We start from the raw sequence: 15,895 nt of genomic DNA on the forward strand, positions 1-15,895 counted from the left end.
TGGATGTATGAACAGGGCAGATGCATCAACGGACATGCAAATATTTATGACCCAACAGGACAAATGTCCAGGGGTGTTAATTGTGATTGCACATACCATTTTCACGTGGAATGGGTTATATGTGGTTATAGGGTGGGGTGAAGAAAATAATATTAACACCTGAATACCAATACATATGCTGTACATTTCTAATAGCTGCACATATATACACACTACTGTTCTAACTACAGTTTCCTATATGATAACTACTTCAATTTGGTGATAGGACTGTTACTGCTACATCAATATACATTTTATTGTTCTTCATACACATTCATATCTGGCTTTGTTCAGCTACATCATCCTGCTACATTTGCTTTATATATCTATAGACAACTGTGGATGTTTGGTATGTCAGACAATCATACTATCTGCATATTGCAGACTGAGAGCAACATATCCAGATTTTGGGATACACATTCCAGCTGCAGCAACACTTTGAACAGATTTTGCTGTTTGGTTTTGCTTCTCACATGCATTTCATTCTGTACTGACTGCAGTATACTTTATTCAGGGGTTATTACTACTTTATTGGTGGATTCATAACACTTTCTCACACTCTCTCACTTGTTTTCATTTTACTATTCAGGATGGTACTTACTTCTAGGCTTTATTGACATGTTTTACCTGTAGTTATTACAATCCTTTCCAGCAGTCTCACTTCTGTCATGTTTCAGTATTTCAACAGGGGTATATTTCACACATGTGATTTGCTCATCTTCTGCAGCTGTACTTTTCAGCCTGCTGCTGGTTGTGTACTATTATATTACAGGTGGGGCATCTTTATTTCAGACTTTATTTCAGACATTTTAATTTTTCTGTTTGGATTACAGACTGCAACACACTTTTGTAATCAAGCAATACTTGCAAACACTCTTACACTTGTTACTTGCACATTCTATTACTTAGTGACTACACTGCACTCTTTTGCTAACTGTCATACTTTTATATTTCTTTACAGTTACTGGGAGAGGATTACTGACCTGCCTGGTGGCGCAACCGCACCAGCCTATCGCCATAGGCTCTGCGGTTCGCAGAACGGACACCTGCAGCTGTAATATAAATGAAGTAATATTGGAATACACATCTCCATAATATCAGCTAGTTTAATTTCTTACATACATAATTACATGTAACTTACTCAGTAGTGGGGCGTTGGGCATTTGCCGGGCCTCCTGGATCCAAAGGTTCAATTGGTCCTGCTTGCGTCTCTTCAGGTCTGCATGGTGGTGATGAACCTGCTCACCAGTCCTTGGAATCCCTGTGGCACTGGTGAGATCATGAGCCAACTGGTCCCACGCCTCAGCCCTATATGCTCCCCACAGGACCTGGCCCTGCATGAGTTGGGCCTCATGATTGTGGACTAGGAGCCAGACCATGTATCTGGACTCCTCAATGCCCCACCTCTGTGCTCGAAAGCAACTACCCTCACCTACTCCTGTCATTCTGGCTGCAAGTCAGTTCTACAATCGTTTATGCTGTGTATTCCCGCCTATGGGGCTTATATATGCCATTTTTCCCGCACATATCTGTGATTGGCCATTTTGGAATTGTATCAACTTCACAAAACCTGCTTTGTCATGCTCCACTTTGTATTCATTCCTATATATTTGCTATTACTGCATTTATAGGTACTGCTGTCATGGCTTAGTGGTTCAGTACCTTGACTATGGTGCATAGTATCCTGGGTTCGAACCTGGCCACTGCTTTTTATTTTTTATGACTGTCTAGACAGGCTGAGGGGTGTGTCTGTGTAAAGGCAGTTTTGATACGGCTTGCTCAACGTTGCCCGTCGGTTAGCTTGTTGGCGTGGTGCGCAGCTCCGTGCAAATGGGGTGCGCTGGTTTACGCCTCATTTGGCTATCAGCATGCATATTACGCTCAGCTCAGCTAGGGGCACACAGTTTCAGCATGTTAAACCACTGCTCACCTACGGGCACTCATTTTGCACCTGTTGAACCACTGCTCACCTTTGGGCACTCATTTTGCACCTGTTAAACCACTGCTCACCTACGGGCAGATGCACTCACCTTGTTAAACTGTAGCTCAGCTATAGGCACATCTGGCATTTTTTATTATTTTATCTCACATTTCTTCAAAATAAATGGACTATTTCATTACATTTTACATGAACTATGATTTTATATGTGTACATGTTTGTCAGGGACTTGTTTCGTGCTTATTTTACTAAAAATAAAAGTTGGTGTTGTGGGGGCTCGAACCATGAATGCCTGCTCTTCAGCTGACGTCTCTACCGCTACGCTATTGCTTCTTGGCTTACTTTGCATATTTAGTTCTTATATCCTTTTCCACTGACTGCTAACTGTGGCTAAGCTACGGGCACGCCCGCGCAAACGAGCGCACTCACGGGCAAACATCTTTACATTTAAAAAAATATATAAGATGTTCATTTATATATTTTATGTTCATAGTCTGTGGGGGCATGTGTTGTGTTGTGTTTATTCACATTTCCATGGCCTCTGTCGTGGGTGTTTACTTTGGGCAATTTTACTCTTCTGGGGGCGTGTCCAGTTGCAGGGCTCGGCCTACGGACACGCCCCCTACTGTCTTCCACGGACCGTGTTAGCCTTCGGTGTGATTCAGCATGCCCTCATGCATATGCATGACATGCTGACGTCACACCGTTTAACTGCAGCCTCCGTGTAAGCCATGTATCTCTTACACGGAGGCTTTGTGAATCCTGCCCATTGATTTAACCTCATCTTGGTTTTACCAGCATAAAAAGAATTTCATGTTGCATAAGTCGCACAATAAACAACCATTGAGTGTAAACAGTTATATCTTTCCTTAATTCGCATAGATCTGTTCAGATGTTCTAGAATAAGCATTGGTCCTTCACAAATAAATTTACACAATTTACTACAGCCACACTTGAAGGTGTCCCCACTGTGTTGATACCATACTAACTTGAGGGAAGGATGAATTTTCATTGCATGGGTGTTCCGTCTTAGATTTCATGTTGTATCTCCTCTTACTTATAAAGAAAGGCTAACTAAATCACCTTCATATTCTTACTAATTGTGGGTCTGGATTCACCACATTACACACGTACTCAGGTCATTGGACCACAAGTACCAGTATGACTCGGTCATATTCCATATGGGTGTAAATGACCTGAGACATACCTCCCTAGACTATATGAAGAGAGACATCATGGAGCTCTCTGACTGTGTGTCCTAGGCTGGTATGACCTTAGCATTGAGCAACATTTTATCTTCTGCAAAGATGATGCCACAATATGAAAAAGATGACTGACTTTAATAATTGGCTTAATTTCTGGTGTCATTCTAAGGGGGTTCAATATTTGTCAGCATGGAAGGAGATGGTCAACAGACCACGCTGCTTTGCCAGGGATGGTCTGCACCTCTCCCCTCTAGGCTTTCTAATATTAGCTAAAACTTTGCCCTCCCCCTTAGTGCTTTTTTTAGGCAATGCCAAATTGAAAGTACTTCCAACATAGCAAATCAAAAACAAAAAATCTAAAGGTGTTACTGCTCAATGTTAGGAGTTTAAACAAAAAACTCCACTTCCTAGAAGCTCTCTTCACACTAGAGAATGCTGACATCTGTGCAGTCACTGACACATGGCTTAAAGCTGTGGAAATCACACAGACAGTGCAAAGTTCTAATACCTTGCACACATTTAGACCAGCTACTGAACAGACAGGAACTAAAAGTAGAGGTATCTAGATTTACATCAGAAATAAATATACCTCAAAGCTGGTCAAACAGGACAATGTACATGAGCTTCTCCACATTCAAATCATCACTGGCAAAATCCAGTGCCACTTCCTTGCAAGCTATAGGTCCCCCTGTATGACCCAGGAAATCCATACCATCTATTTAAACTTATTGGAAACACTCACCATCCAACCCAATGCCATATTTATGGTTGACTTTAATTGTCCCACTATTGACTGGGAATCATATGCAACACCAAACATACAGGCACAGAGATTCATGGATTTTGTAAACACAAACTCCCTGGACCAAATTGTCAATGCACCAACAAGGGGTGCAGTCATACTGGATCCGGTCCTCACTAATATGGGAAAGTGATGCACACCCCCTAGTGTAATGTCTTCTCTGGTAAGGTCAGACCACAAAATGGTCTCCTTTGAAGTAAAAATAAAACCTGGAACCCCAGATAACACTGCACTATTCAGGAACTTCTCTAAGGCCAACTTCCTACTATTAAGTGATAACTTGGCAAAATGTCAGGCTCCCATAAACCTTGTGAACACTGCTGCCTACACAGAACTGTTCACACAAACCCTGTACAAGCATGTTAATAGCTGCAAAAAGGCAGCTGTTCTGTATGCACTAGGAAGAAATACAGAACTAACTCAAAAAACAAGTCACCCTGGTGGAATCATATCAATAGGCTGTATAACAGAAGGAAGAAAGTTATACTGATGACATAAAACAAAGTGATGGCAAATTTAGCAGACTTGATAGCAAATCCAAGACAGAGAAAAACGGATCCACTGGAACCACTGCAGGAATAATTTTATTGTAAAATGCAAGTTAAAACTTTCACCATAGCTTCTTCAGGCACATAAAATGTCATGTGATTACATTCATAATGAAATCAATTAAACAAATTGCTATATCTTCTGATGCAGTTGCTTTAACGATGGTTTTAAGGTCACAGTTCCATTTAGTCCTGGGGGAATATGTGCTTTCATTCTAATAATCCATTTTAATTCCTCATTTTCAGTTAAAAGTTTCAAATCACCACCACGTAAAGGAACATGCAACACTTTTAAAATCATAAACTTAAAACCATGATCTTCAGTTTTTTCTAATATGTGCCTATATAATGCATTTGCAATAATTTTTCTTCTAATATCTGACAAATTATTACTAATGCAGTCCTTAAATTTTCTGTTTGTCATACCAACACAGTAACATTCTCATTTTCCACATAGAGCTAAATACATTAGATTCTGGGTATTACAATTATCATAAGCATTAAGACCTCCCCGGCCAAGGACAACAACAAGGCATTCATTAGCTATGTCTGCAACCACAAAGGCAATCCACAGTTGTGTGCAGAGCTCATTGTAAATGCAGCCACCTATACTGAGCAAGAAGATATAGCAAACCTACCGGCTGACAAATTTAGCTCTAACTTTACCCCTCTCTCTCTCTTCATCAACCTTCCCTCAGGAAATACCATCAAATATAACTCCCTCTCCTATTAATAGGGAACAGATCCTTAATGCTCTCTCTTTCTAAGGCCAAAAACACTGCATCACTGGGCCCAGACACTATCCCAGGATGCCTTCTAAATAGCATGAAATGTGATCTATCAGACCCTCTGGAACTGCTATTTAACTGTAGCCGCCAAACATACTTTGTGCCTCATGAATAGTGAACAGCAACAGTCATCCCTCTACACAAAGGTGGGCCATCTACAGCCCCTGGAAACTACAGACCCATATGTCTCACTAATCTCTTATGCAAAACCATGGAAAGAATTATCATAGAAATGATCAGTACTGACATAGGAAACCTCCAGACACTGGATCCAACCCAGTTTGGTTTCATCAAGGGCAGGTCATGCCTACTCAATCTGGTGCACTTTTTTGAGAAGGCCACCAAAACAGTGGAATAGGGCAAAATGGGTCACACTACCTACCTTGACCTGGCCAAGGCATTTAACACAATCCCCCACTTGGGCATCATTGACAAACTTAAGAGGTTAGGGACAAACCCTTATGTCACCCAGTTGATAGCCAGCTGGCTTACAGACAGGACCCAGGAAATTATAATTGGGGAGTCTATCACTACAAAGAGGCCAGTCACAAGTGGAGTCCCTTAGGGTTCAGTCCTGGAACTGGTCCTTTTTTGCATTTACTTCTCTAAAGTCAAGGCCAACATCAATGGCCTCGTTGATTTACAGATAATTGCAAAGTAGGAGCTGTCATTGAATCATCCACTGACACATATGTTCTCCAGAAAGGGCTGACAGACAAACAACTGATGCTAGAACCATGGACTAAAATGAAATGCTAAAAAATGTATAATAGTATCCTTTGAGAAGTCATCCACCCCTGGAAACCACTATATTGGCAACACACCCTAAGAGTTGTCCCAGTAGTCAGGGACTTGGGAACAAACATAGACAGTAATCTAGCATTTGACCATCATGTGTCTACAGTAGTGAGAAAATCATCATATGTTGTGGAACTTATAAACAAAGGTATGGCATCTAGGTCCAAAGAAGTCATTGTTCCATTGTATTCAGCATTCATCAGGCCTATCATTGAGTACAATGCCCCATTTGGTATGTACCTTACCAGACATATCAAACAATTGGAATGTCCATAGAGGTTCCTCACTAAAAGAATACAGGGCATAAGTAATATGTTCTGTGAAGACTGCCTCAAGGCCCTATCCCTGTATTCTGTCTCATATGGACTGATGAGGGAAGATCTATGCCTGGCATATAGGGCATTGTCAGACCCCACTCTGATGGACCTCCTACATATCCACAAAACAAACAGTACAAGAATTATCCATTCTAAAGACTTAAACCTTGTCTGTGATATAAATAGGACCTGCTGGAGAGACAGGTATGTATCCCAGAATCTACCCCGTCTCTGCAACAGGCACCCTATCCATGTGTGCACTAGACATAATTACCTCTGATGAGCATACTAGTCCAAATAATATGACTGAACAAGAACAGCAGTCTGTTCTTAGTGGAGTTACTTCCGTGCATACTAATAGAGTTTCTGCAACTCCAGCCCCCCCCCCCCACTACAGAACCAACACACTATTGATGTATTAACGAACAATGTCACCTTCCAGTAAGCTGAGGATTTGTCTACGTTTACCAGAAGTGATAGAAGTGTGTCTATGAGATCCTTCTGGGGGCAGAAAAGTAGAGAAAGAACAAAGGGAAGGAGGATGGGGAAACAAGGGACTGCAGACACAGAGCCGATCCAAATATAAGAGGACTTAACAAAGAGTGTGGTAAACTTGTCTGCTTTAAACTTAACTAAAGATGAGATCTCATTATCACAAAAAGGACTAAAGTTCATTCCATCTGTGAGTGACGCAGTTGTTGAAGCATTAACAAAGTTATTTATAAGAAACTTAAGCCTGAACTATACATTTAAGGACAGTGTACATCATTCTGCTCATGTAAGTAGAAAACCAAGCACTTTTACACCTGTAAACTGTCCAATACTTGCTGCATTTAACAATGTTTGTGAACAAGAAATTTGTGAACTTTATGCTAAGAAAGAGGCTAAAAAGTGGTATAATTTAACATTTGCTGAATATGAATCTGTCCTGAGACTGCAGAATGATAACAATATTGTTATAAAGGACGGGGACAAAGGAGGAGCCATAGTAATATTTGATAGTAAAGACTATGATGCACTGATGGCTGAATCTCTAAATGATGAATCTGTTTTTACCAAAATTACCAGTACTGAAACTGCTAAGTATATTAGCAAAGTGAATATGCATTACAGCTTAACAATGGTTAAAGTATTGAGTTGTTTAACTGTTTAATACTCCATCTACAGTTATACCAGTGCTATATGGCCTACCTGAGTTACATAAAAATAGGCACAAACCACCTATGAGATCTATAGTATCTGGAGGTGAATGGGTCACTAAACCCATATGTACATACTTGCAATCTTTTCTTGGTAAGCTATTAGTGAATATTGGAAGTTATATTAGCGATACAGGTGATTTCCTTATGTGTTTATATGAATGGTATGAGTCTAATAAAACAACAGATTTTATGTTTATCACTTTAGATATTAACAGCCTTTTTACTGTTATACCAAATGACTGTAGACTAGAAGGAATGCTTATGTTTTTATGTCAACATAGGAATATGCCAACTAAAGAAATAGACACGATATGTGAGCTGACAGATCTTGTTCTGAATAACATTGTGTTTATTTTTGGTGAAAATGTTTACCATCAGGAGGCAGGTGTGGCCATGGGTACTCCAATTGCCAACACCTACACTAATATCGTAGTAGGATTTTGGGAGGAACAATTTATGACAAAAGATCACCTGAAGCTTGTCTACAACTTTGTATTTTATAAGTATTTTTGTGGATGATGTCTTTTTGGTTTGGAAGGGGAATTCTGATGAGCTAATAGCATTTGTAGAACTAATTTCTTGAAGTTTACATTGGAATATTCACTGACCACAATACATTTCTTAGATGTTAAGCTAGAAAAAACTAGGAATGGTTTTGAAACTTCTATTTTTAAAAGGATGTACATGCAAATAGGTACACCCATAGAACAAGTATGCATGATAGGTACACCCATAGAACAAGTATGTATGATAGGTACACCCATAGAACAAGTATGCACGATAGGTACACCTATAGAGCAAGTATGCACGATAGGTACACCCATAGAACAAGTATGCATGATAGGTACACCCATAGAACAAGTATGCATGATAGGTGCACCCATAGAACAATTATGCATGATAGGTACACCCATAGAACAAGTATGCATGATAGGTACACCCATAGAACAAGTATGCATGATAGATACACCCATAGAACAAGTATGCATGATAGATACACCCATAGAACAAGTATGCATGATAGGTACACCCATAGCACAAGTATGCATGATAGGTACACCCATAGAGCAAGTATGCATGATAGGTACACCCATAGAACAAGTATGCATGATAGATACAACCATAGAACAAGTATGCATGATAGGTACACCCATAGAGCAAGTATGCATGATAGGTAACCCATAGAACAAGTATGCATGATAGATACACCCATAGAACAAGTATGCATGATAGGTACACCCACAGAGCAAGTATGCATGATAGGTACACCCATAGAACAAGTATGCATGATAGATTCACCCATAGAACAAGTATGCATGATAGATACACCTATAGAACAAGTATGCATGATAGGTACACCCATAGAGCAAGTATGAATACACCACATATATTTAAGAGCACTATAAGGAGTCACTTGTTTAGGGCAAGTCACCTGAACACAAACAAGATAAAATGTATAACAGCTGGATCAAACTGTAAATGAATTTAAAGACAGAGGCTATGATGCAGCTACACTCAAGAGTCTACAAACTGATGTGGTTAATGATAAGCAGGGTAGTACAAAGCCATATTTTAGAAAGAAAGAGCCCCCCTTAGGGATCATGTAAGGGACGAAGGTCCCTTACTCTACATAACCAGGTTTAATGGAAGGACTAATGATATTAAAATGTTATAACTAAGCACTGGACATTATTAGGCTCTATGCCAGAGCTGAAACAACTGCTGGGGGATATACCCTGCTTTGCCTATAGGAACTGCGCAAATTAAAAAAAAAAATGTTAAACTACCACATAAAGTAGGTATTTTTCCTTCTTATAATTGCTCCTGTTGTAAAGACATCATAAATAGTATTGAGTTTATACAGTCATTAACAAATGTAAAATATACATTTAAATGTCATGCTACCTGCTATACTTCTAATGTGGTGTACCTTGTTACCTGAAGTGTCCTTCCTTCTATGTAGGCAAGTGCACATGGAGATTTAAAGATCATATAACAGAACATAAATCTGAAATATGCAGAAATGTTAAAACTAATGCACTTGCAAAACACATGAATGAAAAGGGAAGAGGCCATGAATTTAAGTTTAGAATTATAACCATTGTGCATAGGAGCATAAAGGGGGAGGTGATTTGAATAACAGACTAGAGACTTTAGAGTATGAATGGATAGTGAGACTGCAGACTCTCCACCTGGTGGTATTAATGCAGCAACAGTGAGTTTGAAACCTATACTAAAGAAAGAGAAACGCTGTTTAACTACTGTAAATGATTGATATATCCAGTTTAATATACAAATATGTATACTTTTTTAATATATTTTATACTTTTTATAATTTTAGAGTGCAAGACAGTTTAGACAGGAGATATTTCATGTTTTAAAATGTGTTTTATGTCTTTAAAAATGAATATGCAGTTAATTGTTGTCTTTTACTGACTGGGCTGTGTCATGAAGGTTTTAGTTTAAATGTATGTGAATAGTAGTATATTATGTAACACACTGATGAAGGGCGCTGGCCTGAAAACTTTGTGTACTCTAAATAAGCAAGTTACCATTACCTGCCTAGTGTTTCTAATCATTGGACTTTACCTTGCTCCTTGAGATGGGTATGAATCCCAGAAACTACCCCTTCTCTAGTACAGCTCCTCATCCATGTGAAGCAGTTCCTACCCAACCCAATTCCAGTGTAACTTGGACAATTGGATGGGGAACAGGAAATTCATCCTTGGTCTTGCACCTATGTCTCTATTGGACACAGGCAGCCCATAAATGGTTCATCTCCAGGGCCCCTGCTTGTAAATGTTTCACCTCCCAAGACCCTTCTTACACTTATCAAGGGTATCAGAACTTGTCAGAGATTTGGGGTGCACAGCTAGGATTAAAAAGGCCCTTGTGGTCGTTCACCTAATACACACCTATGAACCTATGTTTTTTATACTGTGGTGGTGCTGTGGTAGTGTTGTCGCCTCACAGTAAGACGTTGTCCTGTTCGATTCTCAGCTAGAGCGTCTTCTGTGTGGAGACATGCGTGAATGGGTGCATCAGGGCCAGCAACTCGGCACGTAAAAATCTACTGCCAATCATTAGCGGACCAGAGTTCCACTGTGGCGACCCCTAACCGGGAAAAGCCGAAAGACACAACAACAACAACAACTATCTATACTATATGTTAAAGGGAAGGCTTTACTGTCCTCTGTGGTACTACCCTTTTATACTACCACTATCTATACTATATGTTAATGGGAAAGCTTTACTGTCCTCTGTGGTACTACCTTTTATACTACCACTATCTATACTATAAGTTAATGGGAAAGCTTTACTGCCCTCTGTGGTACTACCCTTTTATACTACCACTATCTCTACTATAAGTTAAAGGGAAAGCTTTACTGTCCTCTGTGGTACTACCCTTTTATACTACCACTATCTATACTATAAGTTAAAAGGAAAGCTTTACTGTCCTCTGTGGTACTACCCTCTTATAATACTACTACCCATACTATAAGTTAAAGGGAAAGCTTTACTGTCCTCTGTGGTACTACCCTTTTATACTACCACTATCTATACTATAAGTTAAAAGGAAAGCTTTACTGTCCTCTGTGGTACTACCCTTTTATACTACCACTATCCATACTATAAGTTAAAGGGAAATCTTTATTGTCCTCTGTGGTACTACCCTTTTATACTACCACTATCTATACTATAAGTTAAAAGGAAAGCTTTACTGTCCTCTGTGGTACTACCCTTTTATACTACCACTATCCATACTATAAGTTAAAGGGAAAGCGTTATTGTCCTTTGTGGCACTACCCTTTTCAACTACTGATATACAAGGTGCTAGCTGTATACGGTATTCTTCAAAATAAGTAACCACATTATATCCCTTTGTGTCTTTACTGTGTCAGTTGTTACTAACAAAAACTGGGTCATATCTTCTTTCCACAAATAAACAACATTTTCCAGTTCTTTAAAAAGATTATCATTATCACAAATCTCCCTGCCTGTCCCTTAATTACATTTATTTTAACATGTTGGTGATGGGTAATAGCATCAATATAATTATTGTCAAAAGACAGGTTACACTCTAAATTATAGGAAAACCTTTGCTCAGTAACCTTAAGAGTTACTCAAACATCTAGAAAATGTATTGTGGTATCACTAGAAGTTCATGCATAAATACTAGGCTATCAGTCTGCAGACTATTACAAGCCCAGTCAATAATCAGAGGTCAGAATCCAACACTGTACCTTGTACGTGTGAAATCAAGACCTTAACGATTATGCTAAAGGTATATGTAAAATGCAAGAACTTCAAGCCCATTTTTAAATGCAGTGGCAAATATATATTACTATTCAACCTTCCAAAAAGGGCTAATGAAGCACTTAACAGCATTTAAAGCTGTCTGCACCTCCAGCCTTCTGTGGTGACCACACTCTGTGTCGCAGTGGTAATTTACAGCTTTGAAAACTGTACAAACACTTCACACTTCCATACACTTTTTTTCTGTACCTTTTTGTAGTACAAGGGTGCAGGTAAATCTGCACACACTAGAATTATGATCCTATTCTAGCTTGTTATATGACCTCTGCATGGATGCCACGCCTCATCATTTAAGCCTTACTCTCACTGTGAATTTCTTGATTGCCATGTCTCAGACATAACAAACTGATTATGATTAGAAACTCAATCATGATTCTCTCAATTATTGCATTTTATGCATCAGTCATAAAGCATTAGCTAGCTTATTAGAAAGTTGCACTAACTGTGCACTCACACATCATTGGGTAGCAGTACTTCTATTCCAGTTTATGGGATAAGGAGTGCTAGAGAGAGTAGTACAGCTGAGCGCTGCACTAACTGTGCACTCACACATCATTAGGTAGCAGTACTTCTATTCTAGTTTATGGGATAAGGATTGGTAGAGAGAGTAGTACAGCAGAACACTGCACTAACTGTGAACTCACACATCATTAGGTAGCAGTACTTCTATTCTAGTTTATGGGATAAGGAGTGCTAGAGAGTAGTACAGCAGAACACTGCACTAACTGTGAACTCACACATCGTTAGGTAGCAGTACTTCTACTCTAGTTTATGGGATAAGGATTGGTAGAGAGAGTAGTACAGCAGAACACTGCACTAACTGTGAACTCACACATCATTAGGTAGCAGTACTTCTACTCTAGTTTATGGGATAAGGATTGGTAGGGAGAGTAGTACAGCTGAGCAGGAGAACACAGCTGTCAGATAAGAGATCAAGTAGCAGTAAGTCAGGCCTCCTCTGCTCTTATAACATCAAACTTGATTTATTTCACCAGAATTAATCATGGCTCTTCCTTTCTTAAGTACTAATTACTGCTTCATTGGTTGGAACAGGCATACTTTCCAAAAACAGACAAAAGCTGTCGTTATCCAATCTAGCTGTGTCCTATAGGCACAGTTTGTTCTTCACATTGCCTGTTTATGACTGATATGGCTGTCATGTTTATGGAAATACACATCTTTAAGTTATCTAATACATCAATGAAAATGGAGAGAAATCTAATATGCATATGCTGTTTAGAACATTACAATTGCGTGTCACAGAATTTTTCATTAACTTGCTGCATGCAAGACGTGCGCCTTTTTAATTTGCAACACTGATTGACATAAATGAACATCATTTGTCATAACTTTACAGACTTGGCTTTTAGATACATTTCTTGTGACCTCATGACATAAAGGAGCACTTTTGACATCACTTACCCTTGCCACATGACACATCCCAGAGTTTCAGATATTGAAAAAACTTTCAGAGCAATAAAATAGTTGAAAATTTTTAAGTTTTATGTTGTTCATGACCAGCAACAGAAATACCATGTTGATGTAAGTACAGTTTGTTAATTCATATTATTGCCCACTCTACAGTGATTATAGAGAGGTCATGTTTATGAAGTTTAACTACTTGCAGCACCCGTAATCTCTTCAGAGGCAAACAGTCACTCTCTCAACATTTGATCTATGACACATGAGTCAACAGAGCAAAACACTGCCCTAAACCTGCTAATGGCTTGCAGACTTAGGACATAGCTGATCAGAGCAGTACAGCTGAGAGATTTGAGAGATACATGTGCACAAGTAGCACCTGCTTGTAAACTAATATGTTTGCATATATGTGCAACTCAGTACAAAAGCAATGCACATTAAAGCATTAGTGAAAAGAACTGTGTCTGTCTATCTGTAGAGCTGGCAATAATTATATTTCCAGGAGTTATATAAGCTGCTATGACCAACAAAAAAGGGATGGTTTTAAAAGAATAACATGAAGCAGCAGTGCAATTCAGAAATTCATGGGACAAACATACATGAGAGTGGGAGAAGGAGATACAATGAAGAGATGGGGAAGTGAGCAGAATGAATTTTCAGATACTTCTTAGCTAATGCTGATATTGTTATTGCAATTGCTATAAAACATGAATCTGATGCTATAATAAATGCAAATCTAATGTAGTCAGTCTATAGTAGACTTGGAGGATTTGACCTTCCACAGCAGGCTCATGAGTAAAAATAATAAAAGCAGAAAGTTAGGTTTTATAGATATAGTTAGTAGTTTTCCTGATAATAAGTGCTTTTTTATTAGTAATTATTTTTGAACTAGAAAATGTATGAGACTATGAAAAGGCCTTTTAGACTTCTTGTCCCAAAGTTCAGCATATCAAAAAATATCCCCAAAATAAACGGGCAATGTAAACTAACAGGATGGAAAACCATCAGATTAAAACCTTACCATTAAAATTAAAATTTTAGCCTTTAAATGTAATAGCATATTTTTGTTGCCTTTACCATTGTCGAGGCTGTATTTCATTTTAGAAATGATTAGCAAAAACCACTGCAAAACATTCAAAGATGTGAGACCTGCACCAATTTCTCCAACAGACTGCTTTGCTGTCATGCTTATTTGGAAATAGAAACTTACCACAATTTCAAAACAATATGAAATAAGCACTAAGCAATAAGCTAGAATACTGCGCACTCAAGAGGAAGTAAATCACACTAATAAACAGCATGGACAAAGAAGAGCAGACACCATTACAAGTTTCACTAACTTCTGCAGCTTCTGTAAGTATTTTGATTTCAGACTCTATGTTCTCTATATTTTGTCACATTATTTGCATGTAAAGCCAAACAATGGGTAGTGGTATGTTTATGCGTGTATATATATATATATATATATATATATATATATATATATATATATATGTGTATGTGTGTGCGCGCATAGTCTAAGTTACTGTGACTCTTACTGATATCTGTTTTTGACTCCTGTAAGGTTGCCTGCTGCAATTCTAGCAGCAGTGACATACTTTGAGAAACAACTTAGATTACAGCAGACTTGATACCTTTCTTCCTAATGCAGTATATCTTTTATGAATGGACAGACATGGGCAGAAAACGTACAGACAGGCATAGCATCAAATCCCTCACTACAGAGGCTACGTACATATAAGCATGGGATCAGGTCGCTCACTACAGAGGCCACGGGGTAACATGAGAGCTAAACTAGACTGTGGCTAAATTTTTGTCTTATGGTGGCTTACAGAAAAATGTAGAGCTCCTCTGATAAGAGATAACATATTTATTTCATTAGTTATCCAGGTAATCCGAATGAACCAAGGGTGATGTTCACAGGGGAGATGTTGGGTATGTAACAAGTAAAAATATGCACAGTGTCAAATATATAACTTTGAGCTGTATAATACTAGGTAACATTATGCCAAACAAGCCAATATATATTTTTTTATGCAGCAAGTTAATCACCAGTCATACATACAACATCAGTAAGAGAAACAGTTTCTAAAAGGGTTGATGTCATTAAAAATCTTTGCTTTAGTAATCCATTATATACTATATTTTAGAAGAGAGCACTAGGATAGGAGAATTTTTAATGTCTTTTAGTAGTTGGTAGGATAACTTAGTCCTTTATTTTGGTTTAAAACTTCTATTTTGTTTCTGATATGCATGTCCTCTGTGGCCATAAGAGTTTTTGTTGGGTGTCAGTTTTTCTCCCCATATCCAAAAGATGTGTGTTTCATATGAGGGTGGTTGTATGCTCACACTCTGTGCAGGTTTAGCTGCTCTGCTTTGTGCCCACTGAGTGCTGAGATGGGCTCTGTTTCTCCTGTGACCCTTAATTGGATTAATTATGTCAACAGAAAATGAATGAAAGAGTGAATTACAACTATCCAAACTTCTAGTGGTGATAGTTATACAGAATATTTATTTA

General features: G+C 38.6%; 1 protein-coding gene across 1 annotated transcript in view; it reads left to right on the top strand.

The window, feature by feature from the left end:
* The first annotated feature begins 14,652 nt into the window (after positions 1-14,652).
* The window catches only part of TRPV3 (transient receptor potential cation channel subfamily V member 3), a 579,202-nt gene continuing 577,959 nt past the window's right edge, over positions 14,653-15,895 (top strand). Inside the window, exon 1 of the mRNA XM_044080834.1 lies at positions 14,653-14,730. The gene's annotated coding sequence lies outside the window, so the exon portion shown is untranslated. The remainder of the gene's footprint in view (positions 14,731-15,895) is intronic.

The sequence above is a fragment of the Protopterus annectens genome, chromosome 8.part0 (assembly GCF_019279795.1).
Source record: "Protopterus annectens isolate FY-2018-M chromosome 8.part0, PAN1.0, whole genome shotgun sequence".
NCBI lineage: Eukaryota > Metazoa > Chordata > Ceratodontiformes > Protopteridae > Protopterus > Protopterus annectens.